Source organism: Balaenoptera borealis (assembly GCF_965194805.1).
Source record: "Balaenoptera borealis genome assembly, chromosome: 1".
Lineage (NCBI taxonomy): Eukaryota > Metazoa > Chordata > Mammalia > Artiodactyla > Balaenopteridae > Balaenoptera > Balaenoptera borealis.
Genome location: NC_138860.1, coordinates 103,724,297 through 103,744,873, shown reverse-complemented (window position 1 = coordinate 103,744,873; position 20,577 = coordinate 103,724,297). Strand labels below are relative to the sequence as shown.

Genomic DNA, 20,577 nt, shown 5'->3' with positions numbered 1-20,577 from the left:
GAAAAATAAGTTAAAAATAGGAAAACGTAATTGAACAAATAATCTAATATAAATATGAGTATTTTTTAAACAGAGGAAATAGTTTATAGTCCTACGTCTCAAATCTATTTATCTTTTGCCATGCTTCTCTAACATTTAGGTGGGGGGCTAAGGAGTGGAGCAGCAAGTAAAATATAAACTGTAACATTCTCAAAGTCAAAATATCTCAAATCAGAAATCAAATTACACAGAAGCAAAGAGATGTTGAAAAAGCCAGCATCTGTATATATTCCATTAATTTCTAACAGATTTACTATTCAACTATTCATAATCTAAACAAAGGTGATTCTGAAGATTCAAATTCACAATAAATGTTATATATACATATTGTAAAATGTGCAGTTACTAAGCCATATTGTATACCCAAAGATAAGTTAAAAGATGTTTAAAAGAATAGGTAACAAATATAATGCTCTAGTTTTGAGTGCCTTCCTATGTTAGTTATTTACAAAGTATATGTACATATCTGTGTATTTGTGTGTGCCTTTGTAAATGTGCATGCATGTATGTGTCTATGCATAATTTGTTGTTCTTAATCCTCTACATTTGCCAGAGTAACTTCATGTACACTGCTTCATGCCTTATGATTTAGATTTAAAGTCCCTGGAGATAAGTAATTTTTTTTCGCCTTTTATGTAGCCCTAGGGTGTCTAACACAGGGCTAGAAGCATAAATTGGCAGAAGCATAAATTTCCCATTCCAATCCATTCCAGCTACCTCCTGCTACCATGAAGCGGTCAACATAAAATAAGTTTGGAACCTTAAACTTTCCCTTTGCAAGTGTAATCCTTTTGGATAAACTTGATGTTTCACACAGCTTTATTGGAATATAACTCACATACCATGCAATTCACCCATTTCAAGTATGCAATTTATTAGTTCTGGTATATTACACTTCTTAAACTATTCATTTTCTAATTGTGGTAAAATATACACAACATAAATTTTGCCATTTTAACCATTTTAAAGTATACAATTTAGTAGCATAATTACATTCACAATGCTATGTAACCATTACCAAAATCTATTTCCAAAACTTTTTTCATTACCCCAAATAGAAACTGTTTAACCATTAGGTGATAACTCCCTACTCCCCTCCTCTGCCCTGGCTCTGATGACCGATAATCTACTCTCCATCTCTATGAAGTTTCCTATTCTAGAAATTTCATATAAGTGGAATCAGATAATATCTGTCAAAGTGCTAAACACAGAAGTACCATATGCCCAAGCAATGCCACTCCTAGGTATATACTTAAGCAAATGGAAAGTCAGGGCTTAAAACAGGCACCTGTATGAGAATGTTCATTGCAACATTATTCACAATAGCCAAAAGGTGAAAACAACCAAAGTTTCGATCAGTATGTGAACAGATTAACAAAATGTGATAATATACATACAATAGAATATGATTCAACCAAAAAAGGAATGAAGTTCTGATACATGCTACCACATGGAACCTTTGAAACGTTATGCTACATGAAATAAACCAGACATAAAAGGACAAACGATTTTTTAGACCCTCGAATTCCCTGGTCCACAACTAAATATCTGCATAATTCACTAAGCAAGTCAAAACATGAATGATGTGGTGTAAGTATTGTTATAAAAACAGACTTAGGACTCCATATTACTCAATACACTTATACTCTATTGAATTTTTATTTTATTCAAAAATAAAAATATTCAGAGAAGGCCATGTGTTAGCTAATGCATCACTGAGCATGTCTGAAACATAGTCCTGACTGCAAGTATTTAGATTCTAATTAAGGAGGCCCCAATAATTACATAGGAGGCAGTATCTATAGTTTTATACAGATGCACACAGTACTCTTTTGTTTAGAAGGAAAAGAGATCACTTCTGGCTGAAAGTGAGACCAATATTATTGATTTGAAAAGTTTCAGTTCTTAGTTAAAAAAAAAATAGAATTGCCACCAAATTTCAAAATATGTTGGGTTTTATAAGTACGCTATTTCTGGGAGGACTTAGAATGAAAAAGGGACTGAGTGTAAAATCAGGAAATACCATCTGCTAAGTTTATCACACTCCACAAAATAGACAGTGACCTGCAATAGACTGGTGTTCTTTGAAAATTACAATGTCAATTAATACTTTTGTTATAATAAGTAGAGTTAGTTATAGAATGTATGAATGGATGATCGAATGAGTACGTGAGAAACGTGCATCTGGTCACTTCCTTAGTTAATTAAATTTTAGGCATATTAACTTCTATATGTACAAACATATGTGAATGAAGCTTTATATAATTTGCCTTTTACCTTATAACAAACGTACTTTAATAATAACGACTGTCTACCTATTTCATCAACCTTCTGAATGAAAATCAACATATTATCCAGTAGACTACACATCATTCCAAATTATTAAAAAGAAAAAAAAAACTTTTTTTATGGAAATCAGACATATTGAAGGGATCATTAACCCTATCAAATATGATCCCCTTTAATTCAGCCTTGGAATATTTAAAAGAATAATAACAACTTTCAAGAACATTTTTTGCAGGACTCCTGCTTTCAATGGCCAATTTTTTTAGGCCAATAGGATACCTGACTATTTTTACATTCTTTTTTTCTCTTATTATAAAGCTAAGAAAATAATAACTATATTAACTGCCAGGCCCAGAGAGCCTAACATGTGACAGTCCTTGGGCTAAGTTCTTCCTAGCATTAACCGTCAAAAACTTTGCAGGCCATGTGTTCTTATCCCCATTGTGCAGATGAAGGAATTGAGAACCAGAAAGCAAACTATGGATACTCCTAAAGTCTGTGCAAAATCAAATCTAGGTTCATTCCACTTCATCACCTTCATTGCTATAGCCCATAAATAAAAACACTGTGAAAAGTAACTTAAAACATAAATATAATATATAAGATTATCTTGAGCCAGTTCATTGATTCCTGATGTTTATATTTGCTTTAAATTAAACTCAATTCACACTTCAGGGATAAATTACTCTGAAGGAGACTGTTTCTAAAAGCACAGCATCTTATCTGCTTATTTTATCTTATCTTCTTGCTCTGAAGCCATTAGCAAAAGTACATCTGAATAGGGTAAAGACTCCAGGATCCACAAGAACACAGCTATGAAGGCTGTAATCCTTCTGTAAAGAAAAGGTTGCAGCCCCATGGTCACAGCCCCAACTGCGTATCAGTAAATAATACATAAAATGGACCACACCTTTCCTTCTCTCCAAACTATTTTTTAACAGGATGACCTTTTCCAGGAGCACAGGTTTTGTCACATTTGTTAGTTCCTACTTTGAAAGCAATGTGATAAAAACACACTCCCTCTACAGGATTCAAAATAAGGGCTCTATTTTTAAAGACTAAACAAAGTTCTATGTAGAGACATATGATACGAAATAAAAATTCACTCTACAGAAAACAATCAAGAAATAGGGATATATAATAAAGATTGCAAATAGTTTTTTTTCTAAAAAGTCATATAAAGTTACAAAAATGTAAAGCTCAGTTAATCAAGTCTTAAAGATTTTTCCTTTCAAGTAAACTAAGTAATAAATTAAGTCACTTTGAAATCTGCCTCTTATTTGATATCATAATTATAGCATTTAACAAATTCTCATAACATGGGTTCGATGGTTTTATACACACACACACACACGCACACGCACACACACACACACACGAGGGGGAACTATTCTTCATATTTTATTAACTGAACTTCAACAGTTTAAAGATTAAAAGCAGTAATTTATTATAGCTTAACTCGATATATCTAAAAAACTGTAATTTTGATATTCAAAGCAATTCCTAAATGTCCCTAATATTTTAATTGTTTCTATGTCGCCAATCCTTATGGCACAGATTATGATTCTCATTTCAGAAGTATCCAGTCAGCACAATATTTGTTCAATAATATTTTTCCTGCCTTTTATTGCATATTTTTTTGTTTATTAAATGGGAAAATAGGATAGCAGACTCAGTGCATTACGACAATAGCCATTTAATTGGTTTCAATGCCTTTTCTCATCAATCTGCATACCACAGCTTGAATGAGCTTCCAAAACTCCACGCCTCAAGTCATTTTGCTTAAATTCCTTCCGAGAACCCAACTAACTTCCAGATGGTACCTACATACCTTGCATATAAAATCTTAATGATCTGGACACACTCACATATTCTTCCAGTTCCATGCTACTGCATCTCCATCCTTGTATCTCATTACCCCTTAATTCTTTCCTCACTCAGTGCTATAGCCATACTGGACTCAGACTTCACAGACTACCCACCATGTTCCTCCTCCTGTCTCTGAGCTTTTATAAATCCTGTTCTGAGGAATAAGTAGGATATAATTAATGTGCAATCTCTTCCTGAAAGCATTCCCTATCTCCCAAAGCTGGGTTAGAAATACTCACCTCTGTGATAGTGCTTTTCACACTTGGTTTTTAATTATTTGCCTACACTTGACTTTTTTCCAAAACTAGAAGAGAACAGGTATACACACACACACACGCACACACAGACTATATAAAATATCATTTAAACGTGAAACACAATCATGTGAAACATATAAAAGCAACTTCCTCTGAAGTCCATGGGGCTCTCTGGTCTTGAAATGAAAATTTGTGAGGGCCTAATATGTTTTTCCTATTGTGTTCTGTTGATCTCTTAAACACCTCCATTCATTCATTGATTAGTCTATCCCAGGTCTTTAATCCTTTCTCCTTCATGCCTCCAGCGTCTACTTAAATTATTGTTCTAAGGTCACCCAATGCTTTGACTGTTTAGTCTCTAATTAATTCCTCCTTTAAACTTCTTCACGTATTCCCATGACCAGTAAGTAGGATAAAGCAGCAATGCACAGTGTTGGAAATCCAGACTGGTTTGAATCCCACCTCTGGCACTTAGCATCTGTGTGATTTGGGCATGCTACTTTACTGTTTTGTGCCTCAGTTTCCACATCTGTATAACGAGAATAATAAAAAAATATCTACCTATTAGAGTTTTTGTGAGAACTAAGTTGGTATTTGTAACAATGCCTTAGAACAGTGGCTGGGAAAACTATGCTTATGGTTTAAGACCTCCTGCTGTCTATTTTTGTATGGTACACGAAATAAGACTGTTTCTACATTTTTGCACGGTTGAAAAAAAATTAAAAGAAGCATAATATTTTATGACACATGAAAATTACATGAAATTTAAATTTCCTTCTCCACAAATAAGGTTTATATTGTAAATACAGCTACAGCCATTCATTTATATATTGTCCATAGCTGCTTTTGCACTACAAGGACAGAGCTCTGTAGCTGACAGAGACCATGTGGCCCACAAAGGCTAAAATATCTACCATGTGGTTCTTTTAAGCTGAGTCTTGAATGATAGATTCATCAATGAAGAGGAAGGTGATAGAAATATCAAATATGACAGCACAGATACAAGACAGTACAGAGTTCAAGAAAATGGAACTAGTCATGTCCTGACAAGACATCAATACGGAATAAATTTAGATGTTCAAAGTCTCCCTGGGGGCATCATGGCTGCTGAGGACTTCTTGAGAAAAATCACATCTCCGCCATGAACACTCACAGCCACAAACTCCAAGTGAGACATCTACACTAACTCCTATGTGCTCCCTCAACCCCAAATTTTATGGTTCAGCTGAAATAAACTTCTTTCAGTTTCTAAAATTTACTGTATTCCCTTTGTTGGAGATTTTTTTCAATCCTTCATCAATTGACTAAGGATAGTTGACTGTTTTTTTCAACCCTAACTGTCAGTAGAATCTCCTGGCAAGCTTTTAAAACATATAGATGTCTGGGTTGGCATGGGGCCCAGGCATTCACATGTTTTAAACATTTCCCAGATGAGCCTAATGGGTAGCTGGGGTTGAAACCTGGTGAACTCAGACCTAATCAATCTTTTGATATCAACCTAGCCATGACTTTCTTCAGGAAATCATTTCTTATCCCTCCCAGGCTGGGTTATGTGACCCTTTCATATGATCCCAAGTGCCCCATATACCCCCTTGGTTAACTCCATGCTCTATTTTGTTTGTTTGCTTAATTATCTCATTTTCACTCTAGGCTGTGTGCTCTCAGCCACGGTGTATGTCTAAATTATGGTCTTGATTTCCCTGTTACATACTTATGCCAGTAATTTCTTTCTCTCTCTCTCTCTTTTTGCTAAGCTTGTAATTTATTGGTTAATGCCTGCCTCCCCTGATAGATTGTAAACCCTCTGACAGCAAACATCAGCATTATTGACGTTCACTGCAGTATTCATAAATAACATAGTGGCTGACACACAATAAAAAATCAAGAGAAATATGTTTAATGAATGAATGAATAAGTGAGTAAATGGGCAGCCACATACTGCCTCAGAGTTGAAGCTTCTTTCTTATTAGTCTCAGAAAAAAAGGGTTGAAAGTGACCTTTACAAACAGCACCCTGAAGACCTTGACAAGTCTGGTTGTTTCCATTTGATTCAGGTATGGCAAGAACACAGGTCTGAAGTGACCTTCCTAAAGTATGCTAGATGCTTTCCCCACGACTAGGGAGTCACTTATCCTCACCTTGTACCTCACATCACAGGTCATACATGAAGCATATCATTATAGACAGAAATAAAAACAAAATAAAGCACAGAGTTATAAATCATCTTCCACCCAGTTATGAAATGCTTTGCTGCTCTAGATAAGTATAAAATAACCAGGAGTGCTACTGTGTTTATGTAGTAGTGGGATGCAGGACTGGCAAAAGAAAAAATGAGAGAGAAGTGACTGTTATAATTTAACTACTACCAACACCCTGCTATATTTCAAAATCATAAGAGCCCTTAATAAAGAATCTAAAATGTAGGATATGACAAGTGTATAAAAAACAATTAACAACTCAGTTTCTGCAGTTGGAACAGCACAACTTCTAACCCAAGTTTGGTATTTATTATTTGTATAACTTTGGGTAAGCTACTTACTCCTCTAAGAGTTAGTTTCTTCAACTTAACCAAATTTTGAGAATTAAATGAGATAAGGCATTTTAATCTCTGAGGATAGTGTCTAAGCACTCAATAAAAATAATACCTGAAAGCACTATTTCATCAAAATTTTAACCTTTCTGAACATCTCTAACAGTCACAGTGAGTGCCACCAGTGTTTTCCCAGAGCTATAATTCACTAGATTCCTGTTATACATTTCCTCTGACTACCTTGGGAAATCTCTTTACAGTCGAGTAGAAGACTGAACAGTTTTCTATCTCTAAAGGTCCGTTAGATATCATCCATGAAGATTATGCAATGCTTAGCAATCTCTCCAGCATGATTTTATGTTATTCTAGGGACATACAACCCCAGGAGGCTTCCTGGAACTTCGACAGCTTAAGCTATCATGTTCACTGTTCCATTACCACCCTGTAGCACAACTTGACATTAATACACTGATATCATTGCAATTTTTTCCTTTTCAATAATTTTTTCTTTGCATCTCATAGACATTGATATAACTATAGATTAACCCTGACATATTATTTATTAAAAGGTTTTTTTAAAAACTAATATTTTATTGTCTTTCCTCTGATACTATTCCTTCATTTATTTCAAACCCACATATGCCACATACAAATCTTGTATTATAAACTAACATGAAGTATTAGAAAATAAAACATATCGACCTAAATTATCCCATATTTAAAAAGGTGTGAAAGCTCATCTTTAAATGCCTATATGGCACAAATAATGTCGATATAAATCACCTAAGTGTCCTAAGTCTCTACACAACTATTTTTGGCTTAAATTACCAAACTTGTTTGTCTATATTTTGCGATCTAACCATTGTAGTCAAAACAAGTGCAAAATGGGAGAAATGAACTGCTTGACTATATCAGTAAATTGTAAGTATATAAGATTATAGATGTATAGTTTACATTAAATATTCCTGGGTATGGGAAGGTTTTAGACTACATTTTCCCCAAGGGGTTCTATAATAAACTTAAATGTTTTGCCATTTTAAACCTATGTTTAGAGTATATATTTTCCTACAGAAAAAAAAAGAATAAAATAAATATAAGCATCTCAAGGCTCAGGTTTTTGAGAAGCAGTCTCTTATGCTTCTTGGAAAAAATGAGTATTTGATATTCAAACAAAGAAAAACATCAAATTGAGAAAGCCATGGATGAAGATGATATAAAACAGGAGCCTAGAGTTTTAGGAATTTTACAGTTAATTTTACCAATCCAAATACCTACAAACCTATTGGTACTACCATTTCAGAAAATAAAAACCAATGATCAAATGTAAATGTACTTCCTTACAGCTCCGTGAAAATACCAGTTGTTGTTTTTTTAAAATCAGTTACACAGTGAAATTCAAAATTGGAAAGGTCAGGGAAAAAAATACATAGTAAAACACTCTGAAGTGTAACTAATGGAAAAACATGACTCCCATCAAAATCAATTGTATTCACGTCCAAATGTTCATGATTTATTCTAATTCTGACCTATCTAGTGGTTAAAAGAAATCCATAAAACACAGAATCCCAGATTTAATGTTGATTAGGAATAATAAATGAATTTGCTTTGAATAGCAACATGTGTTTACATTTTCTTGATAATATCTAATCTGTAATTGCTGTCTAGGTCTTCAGTTGGGAACATCTCCCCTCTACTTTCTAGGTAACTACAAGTCTTGCCTCATTGTTCTGTTAAACCAGTAAAATAAAGTGCAAACTCCCATTACCATTTCTAGACAACTATAAACTCTTAAGACAACTGGATCAATGTGTATGGTGTCTATCAAATAAGTAAAGTGCTTTACTGTCTTATTGACTATATCTAAATAGGTAAAATGAAATGAAAAGCCATGGGAATTATTTGGGTAAATATGGCTTAGAAGCTGCCCAAACAATTTAAGGCAATATTTGTACTCCAAAATTATCTAATTCTACATTTTATATTAAGCCTTAAAATAAAATCTCAACATTTAATTTAAATGTCATTACTTTTTATAAATGACAAATATTTGAGTAGTACCAAGGAGAAAAATAAATCAGTGAATGAGTATAGGGAGGGTTAAGGAGATATGGATTTTAATATAAAATAAGAAAGACACTAAAAGCCTCAATAAGAAGATGATGCTTGAGTAAATTCTAGAAAGGCATAAGCTGTTCCTCTATCCTGATATTTTTACAGAATGGCATTGTAAGCAGTTCTTTGTACAGTAAGTACAAAGAACCTGAGATAGGAGTTGACCCAAGACATTGGTGGAAATGCAAGGAGACAAATATATCTCCTGCAAAGGAAATAAAAGGGGTATAAGAGATGAGGTCAGAGAAGTAAGAGTGAGGGCATGTTGAAGGCAGCTTGTATAGGTCCTGTGGGATCTTCAACAAGCTTGGATTTTGTTCCAAATGAGATGGAAAACCATTGGCAGTTAAGGGGAGAGGAAGAACATCAACCAACTAATTTTTCCGAAGACTGTGGTTGTTGTGTTGAGAACAGACTCTAGGGACACTGGAGTGGAATCAGAGAGCAGAGAAACAACTGCAGTCTTCTAGAGGTAAAATTTTGTTGATATTGTTTTCTTGGACTGAGAGATGAAGAACTTTGTGAGATTATGGATATATTCTGGAGACAGAGCAGATCAGAGTGGAGTATGAGAGAAAACGAGCCAAAGATGACTCCAAGTTTTTTAGCTCAAACATCATGACTGATTGTGTTGCCATTAACTGAGACGGGGAAGACTGAGAGGAATGGATTTCCGGAGGAGAGTTCTGCAATTCAGTTATGGGCATGCTAATTTTGAGATGACTTAATAATGCCATTGGAAGTAGCTGAATAAGCAGTTGAGTGAGTCTATGAGTCTGAAGTTCAGGGGCAAGGTTTGGGATAAAAATAAAACTTTGGGAGTTGACAGCCTATCAATATTATTTTAAACTATAACTAACTCAATTAATGATATGTTTTTTAAACGCCATTTGATATAACTTTCCCTGAAAGAAATCATTATGACTTAAAAATGCTTATAATAAATATTTTATTCTCTCATATAATCAAAATAGAGACCTTGGTCCAACATATTAATCTTCAGAAACAAAAATCACTATTTACACTTTATGTTCTAAAACATGCTATAATTTGTTTAATAACAAAAAAAATCACATTTTAAGGTTTAAAAATGTTAGGCAACTTTGTCTCATAATAGACTTTATAAATGTGTACATGTTTGCTTAACATACTCCTTTATAAAATAAGAAGATTATTCATTCATATATTTTTCAACTTTATAATGGCCATAACTCCATATCAAGTGTGACTTAACTGTACTAATTATCATTGAGAACCCCAGGTGACTTTACAGTGGGTTGGCTATTCCAGAAAAAGCTGCGTGGCTCTCTACTTCCCTGGTTATTTGTCAGAGGATCCAATAGTTGCAACCAATTGGAACCACTTAGTAAGTGTAGATATCAAAGTATGCACTGACCATGCCACCTTAGCAGCCTCCCTGTACTTTTAAATTAGTCACATGAATCTATTCTATCCAGAAAACTATACCCATATGGTCTTGTGTTATGTGGCCCCTGCCCACATCCCCAACTCCAGCACTCTCCTAGTAACACACATACTCCATGAGAATGGAGGCTGGCAAACCATCTTGGTAGTCCTGGCATCTAACATAGTGACTGCACATAGAAGAGAGTCATTTAATTTTCTCAGTTATTAAACAACCTCAATCCTGAACTTTCTCATATCATCAAAAGCATATATGAACTGAAAGTCGAAAGCAGAAACAGTATCACAACTTTGAGAACGGCGAGGGAAGAACAAACACCAGTTGAGAGTGTGATATTTGAAAAGTATGGCATTTCTGATTTATAAGTGGTCACAGCTATTAAAATACGTTTATTATAAAACTAAAATTATATTTTCATTACAACGACTTGACTTTAATGTGGAGAAGAGCAATATTTATTGGCATTTAGTTTATCACATGCTATGGAGAGGAGGATTTTTTTAAAAAACATTATCAATGTCATAATCAGTTGATCTACTTAAATCGGTTTTTTGCAGAGCCACTTCTGTCTGGCAATAAGGTATGTATCAAATAATTTCCACATAGCAGATAACCTTTCACTTGACTTCCAGTACCCTGTTAAACAATCTAAGCACATCCTCATCTTTGTATACATTTATTTCCTATTACAGAAGGTTCATGAACCCTTGGTTGTGCATCAAAATTATATGTAGAGACTTATGAAGCAGCTGTGCTTGGATTCTGCACAAAATCTACTCAATTAATATCTATAGGGATGTAACTGAAAATGATTGTGATATCAAGCCAGGACTGAGTATCCCCGTCTTCTTGACTTTAGTGAAAATGTCTTGCTTATGAGTTCGTTAATTCATTCTATGAATATTTACTGGCCATCTATTATGCTCTAGGTATGGTGCTAGACCTAGATGCCAGAAATCCTTACATAGATGAAAAAGATGCAGTCCCTGCTTTCATTTTAGCATCGAAAATATTCTATGATGAGTATTCAAGTTGGAGTTAGTACAGTGTGCTTTTGGATGTTATACAAGGTCAATTATCCTAGTGTTCATGGTTAAGAAGAGCTATTCCTAGAGGAGATAATATCTAAATTCTGTGTAAAAAAGCAATGCTAAGCAGATTGAGAGAGTGATCAGGGTGAAGATCATAGCTTGCTTGGAGACAAAACAGAGTGCTATTTTCAGGAAATCACAATAGTATCAGCAAAAATCTGTTCAATATACTTCTGTAGACACTGGCAATAACTGATCTACATAACCCTATATCCCATCTCAGATCATCAATTAGGTTATTGAAGAGCAATTCATTAGAGCTGCAATCAACACCTTTACCTCTTTCAACAAAAATTTTCCAAATGTTTACTATGTGATAAGTTCTGATCTATGTGCTTAAGACACACTAAATAAAGCAGATAAAGACATCCATCCTAATGATTTTAGTGGAACTAAAACATACAATGGATAGGAATAGAATATTAAAAACATATAATTTTCATCAAAAACAATTCTACACCTACAGACTATTAACCTTATTAAGCACTTGAAATTTTACATACTCCTTGCTTAAAGATGGTACTTCCTAATATAATAATTACATGTGTAATATGCAAACTGCTCTCTAAAAGAACTAGTTTAGTAAAATAATCATAAAGCAATAAATATAGATAGGCTACTCTTCCTAATAGTCATTAAGCAAAATCAGACAATCCTTAATAGGATGCAAAACTGAAATAAAGGTTTCAAAAATGAATATATGAGAGGAAATTTCCCAATTATTACTTTTACTTATTACAAATTGAAATCATGTAGACAAATGAAATGATGATTTATGTTGCTGTCAAAGCAAAAACACAACTTCATATGGTATTTTTCTCGATCAGATTCCTATGTTAAAGCAAACTACAGTTTTAGAGGTAATATGGTCAATCAAGAGCTTCAAATATTTAAAGATATCTTTGGAGAGAATGTGCAAAACTATTTTCCAGATGAAGAAAGCCAGAAAGAAGTCGCAACTCATTCACTTTCAGAGAATGAGTAAAAAACAGGGGGGAGGCGAGATCTAATTACTGCTAACAACATGACATGAGGAGGTCACTTCACACCACTCCAAGTTAACTAGATTTTAACCTTGTTCCAGTCTGCTGAGCAAAGTCAGAAGATAATTAGTAATCTAAATAGTGACTATATCATATCCTGTGCATTCTGGCATGTTGGTAGACACCAGGGGAAGAAATAAAACTAAATCACAGTCATTACCCTCCAGCAACTCCTAGAGAAAGGCTAACATATAAATGAGAAATTTTTAAAATAATTATAATGTGTGTGTGCATGTTTGTTTGTTTGTTTGCAAACCATGTATCTTTCAGTTACATTCTCCCAGTTGATTACATTCCAAACAGCTTTTAGATAATCAGATCTGACACTTTTACACTGAAGGTAGTAAGCATACTACCATACCAATCTCCCAAAGTGGAAAAGACCTGTTGTTCCTTGTAATGGATCCTGATTAGAACAGGCAGCAATTTGTAAGTGTCCTTGTAATTTAATGAAACCAGGCCAACCCCAATCTGAACCTTGAATGCCAAGAGATACAGCTGTCAACTTCTCCTTCAATCAGTCAAAGGAAATAAAGTAACATTTACTAGCTTCCATCCACTCCCCTTTGGGTTCTCCACCATCATTAGGGCTTAAGTTTGTCCCTAAAATGGGAAGGGTGACAGGTCCTCCAACACTGAACTTTAGTGCAGGATGAAGAGCTACCTGAATTATAACATCATCTTTAATGAGAGTCTCTTTATATTTTTCCTTGGTGGCATTCAAGTTATTCACACAATTTACATGATATTCACTGTGGTGCAGCTGCATGATTTGTGCATTAATGTTAGGCCCCAGGGCACCATAATCATAAGCAAAGTCACGAAGGCTGTGTAAAAGCATTAAGAATACACAGTAAACATGGGCAAGTGATCAAAAGCAAGGTCTCTGGAGCATGATTGCCTGGGTTCAGGTCCCAGGTCTATCACATAGTAGTTGTATGGTCTTAAGCAAGATAATTAACTTCTCTGTTTTTCAATTTCCTTATGGGTAAAATGGAGATTTTAGTATTAGCTTACTTCCAGGACAATTGTCAGAATGAAATGATATTTTATACAAAAAAGTGCTTACAACAGGACCTGGTACATAATGGGCATGCATTCAGCGTGAGAGCTTGTTATTATATCTGCCTGGAGTACGAAGCTTGAGCTAAATCTTGAAGTATGAGAAGGCATCTGCGAGATAGATGAGAAGGAAACATACATTCCAGGTAAAAAGAATAGTGTGTTCAAAGATAGGGGAGAATATGGGCAAGAGGTTCAACATGCCTGAAGTGCAGGGTGAATGGGAGTGGGGTGGCAGCAGGTGGGAAAAGGCTGATCCTGAGCCTGGATGTACAGAAGGGCCACATCCTGAAGGGCACTCTACACCACGCTAGGCCATTTGGACAATAATTTTTGTCTTCAAAACCAGTGAAGTATTTTGAAGATTCATCAGCATTCAAAGAGTGACAGCAAGTAGTAGGTTGTCCTCCACAGTTAGTCTAAAAAGAGAATTAAGGGCAAACACCACTCTAATATTTATGGCTCTTTCTCAGCAGAGCTATCCAAGAGCACAAAGTAGGAAAGTGCGCTAGAGCTTCTCATTAGTTTTGTCAGGAATTGCAGCTACTGCTCTTTCTGGCAGGCATCCTTTCGGGAAGTTGTTTGTGAAAATCTGAGTGAGGAAGGAAAACCAACCACCTCATACCATCTAAGGTTCGCTCGTTTAAGCCCGGATGTGAGTTTACCAGTCAGACAGAGGAAGGAAGCTTCCACTGACACCCTATGCGCTCAAGTTCTATGAATAGGGACCTTCATTTGCCTGTACAGTACAGGGCCATTCAAGAGCAATTAAATTTGGTTAAAATAAGAAAGAAATGCTTTTTAAGGAAAAAAAAGAAGGTTTGAGGGAATTGCAAAAGTTGATTGTGCTAAAGCACTTTTACACAGGTTTGTTTTAGTTCTCAATTGTCAAGTCGTATTTAAGCTGGTCTCTTACTCTGAAATATGATAACCTTTCTTTTCTCTGAGTTCTTTCTCCTAAATTAATAGCACTGTCTCTAATTCCATGCACAGCAAGCAAAGAGTTTATTTTACCAGATAACAGTAGGTCTGGTGATCAGCCAATGTCTAAAGAACCACTAGCCAAGTCAGTAGTAAGCCAAAGACTGCAACTGATAGATACTACTCACTAAATCACTTTAAAATTGACTTTCATCTTCTCTACCAGATAGTATTATTCATGTTGAGTTCTGACACTACTGAAAGTAGAAAAAAAACAAAACAAAACCCAAGATTATCTATAAAAATAAAATCATATTAGGGTTTTGAAAGGAGAAATAAATATATTAGATGCATTAGAATATAGAAGGCAGTTAAATGAAAAACAAAACCCCTTAGTTTCTGAATTAAATTGCAAAAGAAATGAGTAGAAAAAGTCCAAATTTAGGAAATTTGTTATAGTATACTTTTAGTATACATGAAAACTGAATTTAAAATGGACTCTTCAGTGAGACAACTTAGGGAGCGCTGCAACTTTTTATAGCACCTGTGCATACCTCTCTTTCTTCTTTGCTAAGGAACAAAACTTCAACAGACAAAAGAAAGTTTGGTTTCCTCTCACCACACCCAGCTCAGGTCACATTTCCCCACTATTAAATGAAGGAAGTGGAGTAGTAAAAGCAGAAACGCAAATCAGCCCTCAGCTCCCACTCTGCAATTGCCCTGAATTCCTAATGATCACAGACCAACTGCACTTAATTATTTCTCCAAAGGTAAATGGGAAAGAAAAGTGTATTTAGGATACAATATGATTCTGGCTTTCAAATACTTAAATATCATCACTAAAAATTATATAAAATGATAGGATTGGCTCAATATTTATAAAACCCTATATTTATATAAATTGTTAGAGTTAGCCATGAGTATAAATATTAAGTTCCATAGTTTCTTCTTCAGGACCTTAAGGACATATACTGCATTTCCCAAAAGAGAGGAAAACACTTCATTTGGTTGAAATACTAGCTCTACCGTAGTGGTTGCCAGCACAACGTATCATGGTAGCCCATTAAGAGGGAGTACTTCCCTACAAATTAACTGTCCATTTACTCCTGAAGTAAAAGGTATTTATGTGATTTCAGACACTTTGACAATCTAAAAGAAAAACTTGAGTTAGAATTTGCACTACTAAGTGTTCTCTTATTTTTTGTCAAAGTTGACCACTTGTTTGGAAAAAATTATCTATTAAACAAATAACCCATATCAAGTAAAAATCAATTTATTATTTGACTTATTAATAAAAGCCAGACAATTATATATAATATATATCACCCAATCAATCTCAAATTAACATGAAAAGCATAGAAATTTGACACTACTTGCCTTATTTGAAATAAATATATAATTTTCTTAGCTTCTTGAAAATTCGAAGCTGTACTGGGTCCTCCATTAGTAACTTTAGAGAGGATAAAAAACTATGTTCTTAATCCAGCAAGATATGTATACAAAAAATATTTTACAAACTGTTGTGCTTTCTACTTTGATACAGATAATCTTATAGAATCACATAATTAGGTATATTAACAATACAAATTACCTCTCTCTAGACTTGGGACTTTGAGGAATTTTTAAATGCTTTCTATAATTTCCTGTTTTTCTTTAAATCAGTCATTTTCACTTAATCTATCTTCTCACTAATTTAAACTCCAGCATGTACATTTAAGTAATATTTGGTCATTCCATATTCTATAAATACATATACGTTAAGTAATAATTGTTTATTCCGTTGTCTCAGACTACTGTTATTTAAAGATATTTTTATCACTCTTGCAAATCTTCACCTTACTCATTAGAAAAACCTTGACTATTATAAGAATATTTTTTTTTGAGAAAGAGGACTCAGCTAATAAATTTTCTGTGCCTTAGTTTCCTCGTTAATAAAGTGAGAAGGTAGTATAAAGATGCAATTTTTATAAGAATTTCTATCTCAAGCATTCTCTTTAAAAAATCTAAACACCTTTTCTTCCTTTGAAAAATTTCAGCTTTTTATTACACACTCTCACCCAAGCTTGATTCAAGTCCATTCATTATCATTACATAGGTAGTGCTTCTATAAATTAACCAGAGTGAAGAGAAATTTGTCTCAGAAAAGAAGCAAAATTTTAGAAAAGAAAGGTGACTACTTAGGTTTTTTGTAAGACATCCTATCCACAAATCTGAAAAGAGGCTCATATTTGCCTTGCTATATTTTAGTGATAACTTGAATAATGTGCTCCTTCAATTTTAGTCACAAATTGAGGCAAACACAGAAGCTAAAAATTAATTAAATAAATCATAAGCAATCGTCTTATCTAGGTATATACATTTGTTTTGCAACTTCATAACTTTATTTAAAACTCTGAGAGTACCTCTTAGAGAGTGATTTTTATAAAGTCGATTCTAGTTAAGTATTAATTATAAAGTGAATTGTCACATTAAGATATTGATAAACTTAATTTCAAAACTAATAGACAATTTTGTGAAAGTGTCTATAATTAACTGAATATATATGTGCCACCTAAACTAAGGTTATCTGTATAAAAGATTCAGGAAGATGCTTCTTATAAGATACCTATTTTTCTTTATTGTTTATTACAGACTTTGTCCATTTTGATTTAAAAAACAAAAGGCAATATTAATAATCATAGAAGACATTGCATTTGTCATCAGAAGCATATCTGATCTTTTAACTGATTTCTGATTGAGTAACCACAGGGACAAACTTGATCTCTTTGCAAAGTTGGATTAGCACATACTCTGGAAGCCAGCACCATTTCACCTGCTGATCCCAGGCACTCAAAACACTCCAGCAGGGCTCCCTACCAATTGCTGACAAGCTTTGAAAGTTCTTCATAAAATTAATCAACTTTTTGCAAGGCACAGTACTGGCTCAACCACCAAAGGTTGAATACCATCTTAATTAGTGGAAAATGATTCAATTAGATATTTTTTTTCCTTCGTACTCAATTTAGCCTAACTCCTTGAAAAACCGCTTAAAACCATCTATCTTAAAACTGTCTATCTTAACACAGTCACAGGCTATAGTCACTATAAATTCCAGGTAAATCTCAGGTTCTACCTATAATAAGTAATGAATTAATTGAAAATGAAATTCATAAATTCATGAGATAAAACATTTATATTAACCATAAGCAAATATATGAATCATGAAATTGAAGTTAATGCAAATAAATATATTATAAAAAATAATGCTTACTCTTTTATGCTAAATCATAATAAATACTAAAATTTTAAATAAGTAAGTTAAAGATTACCAAGTTACAGAGTTTGGATTTGCAAAGTAAAATAATATAACTGTGTTTGTTCATAAAGTTTCTTTTAATTCATTCACTCCAAGAACTTTTCTCTGTAAGATTAGATGCTTCAGGATCTTAACTACACATTTTTAGAGTACAATTTCTTATGACTCAGAACTTTTTAAGGCTTTAGTGTTTTTAATCCAACAAATACAAATTTTAGATGAAAATAGGCTGTTTTAAATTATCTTTTGGTTTAGCAACCAAATCACACCAGTGCGCCTCAGTGAAATCAATAAATTATAGTATAATGCAAGTACATAATACCTTATTTAGGAACTTATTCTTTGTTACATCAATTGCAAATCTGAAGGCTAGTATGAGAGCTAGACATTGAGTTTATTTTCCCCTTGTGAGACGATTCAGGCTAGTGTTTCCTTTTAAAGCACTAATATATAATATACTATTTCCTTTTTGAAGTTCATTAAGGGCCAAAGAATGACTACAAGAGTAGCTTTAAAATGTGTAGCTTCCCACTAAGCAATAAGCACCTAGTAACTTGGTGAAACAAATACCAAATCTTACAATATGAAGATCCAAATAACCATATAACTTTCAAGACATTTCATCAAAAATGACAAACAGAAACAACATATTATCCTTAAAGTTTGCTATTTCTCACATTAGATGGCTTTATAATAATAGAGAAGGTTCTTTTTCCACCATTTATTTGATGTGGTACTGAGATGTTTGTTTAAAAGGGTTTTAGGTATGCAGCTACATTTAAATGAAAAAATTATGCATCACACGTGTAGAAATTTGATCTTTCTGATCTCCTTAGAGCTTTAAGGAAGTCCCAGTGTGAAAATGAAACTTCTTCAGTGAAATAACCCCTGAATGCCTATGATAACGTCTCTTGAGTTTATAGTGCATCTGTCTTCATTGAAGAAAGTCTTAGTTTCCACATTAAAAAAAAAAAAAAAAAAAAAGCTGCCACTATGATACTTTTTCCTATGTTTGAACAAAAGAAATAGCTGAAAAAGCTCAGAAAGAAACAGCATATCTGTTCTTCCTTAATCGAGTGTCCTTTTTCAGCATCACTGTATATACTTAGAAGGATTTTAAGAGGCCTGATTTACTAACACAGTTGCTTGAATTCCAAATAATAAATAAAACCAGCAGAGGGCAGACCTGCTGACAGAACTGACCAATCCAGCTGGTGACCAGGTACCAAAGGTAAAATACAAATTTTTGATGGATTCCACTTTCAAGACTCTACTATTTATCTTTTAAAATGTAGAAATGAATGAATCCACGTAATTAGCATAACTTACTTCAAAATTCAAATATAGTCCTAATGAGGCTCTGACTGTATTCTCCAGGAAAAGTCACAGAGGAATAATCCACCACTGCCCGCTACTCAGGAAGGTGAACATCACAAAGTGTGGGGAAGAAATACAGACCTGGTTTCGCAGAGTTCGGCCTCCGGGAGCGCTAACTCCCATTAGGGAGAACTCAGATCTTGACACCCACAGGGTCAGACTCAGGTTTCCGCTAAAGCCTGCGCATTTGGGGTTGACAGTTTCTTTCTCCCTCAGCCAATCATCGCCACCCTCCTTCTTAACCCCCCACTTCTCTGCGCACTCCTGACAAAGCTTGCTTTTTTACTCTAAGCTGTTTGGGCTCCCTTAACTCCAAAGGAGTCCTCCCGCCAGCCGTGTCTACAGCACCTAACGGACCGCTCCAGCCAGATGCCTTTGCGGGAAAGGGCGGGGGAAGGGGAGGGAGGAGGCGGTGGGGGGCGGGGGGGGAGGAGTGAAGTCGCTCTCCCTCCTTGGGTACTGACAGGGCTGCAGTCTCCCGAGCAGGTCTGGTCATTGAATATTTGGTGGTGCCACGTAGGAACTTTTCCTTACCTCTCTCCTCCCATCCCACCCCACGCCCCCTCCCCTTCCCTCCAATCCCTATTCCTCCACCCCCACCCCATTTGCTTGGCGAGTTTCATCATTCTCCAAGAGAACTGCACGTCCAACCTGCAAGAAGAAGTTGGGGGTGGGAGGGGTCACAGGAGGAGGAGGGGGCTGAATTCCCGGGAAAAATGTTCTTCCCATCTTTATCCATTTCTTATAATCTCGCACTTTTTCCTCTTAACATCTCCTCAAAATGCCACACACACACACACACACACACACACACACACACACACACAGTGCTCTCAGTCTTCAAGATTCAGGCCCCCTGCTTTCTCTCATATCCCTAAAACAGCTTGAGAACTTCATTAAGATTCATTTTATACACTTTCCCTATATTTTCTCCTCAGCTCACCTTTAAAAAAGCATTTCCATTAGTTAGAATCTGAAGAAACCAGAAGATGTGTTCAAAGGGCAGTCTAAGGACTGTTCCTCAGACAAAAGCTTTGTACAACTGCCCTTGTGTTCAAGGTAATACTTTTCCTCTTTTCAAAGCCCCTGGAAAGTGGTGAAGGGCATTTCAGCAGGCTCTGTGCCTGACAGATCTTTTTTTCCTGCTACCTCTTCTCCCATTACTGTCCCGCCTACATCCATCTCTCTCTCCAGTCTTCACTTCCAACCTGATGGCAGCTACAATCTGGATTTAAGAGAATTGTTTCTTTTGGGGGGGGTGTTGGAAGA

General features: G+C 34.9%; 1 protein-coding gene and 1 pseudogene across 2 annotated transcripts in view; both read right to left on the bottom strand.

Moving 5' to 3' along the window:
* Positions 1-20,577, bottom strand: part of COL11A1 (collagen type XI alpha 1 chain) — a 208,477-nt gene that overhangs the window by 187,688 nt on the left and 212 nt on the right. The window lies entirely within an intron of this gene.
* On the bottom strand, positions 7-20,577 carry LOC309626088 (superoxide dismutase [Mn], mitochondrial pseudogene; annotated as a pseudogene). The gene has a single exon. The product of its transcript is annotated as a superoxide dismutase [Mn], mitochondrial pseudogene (transcript).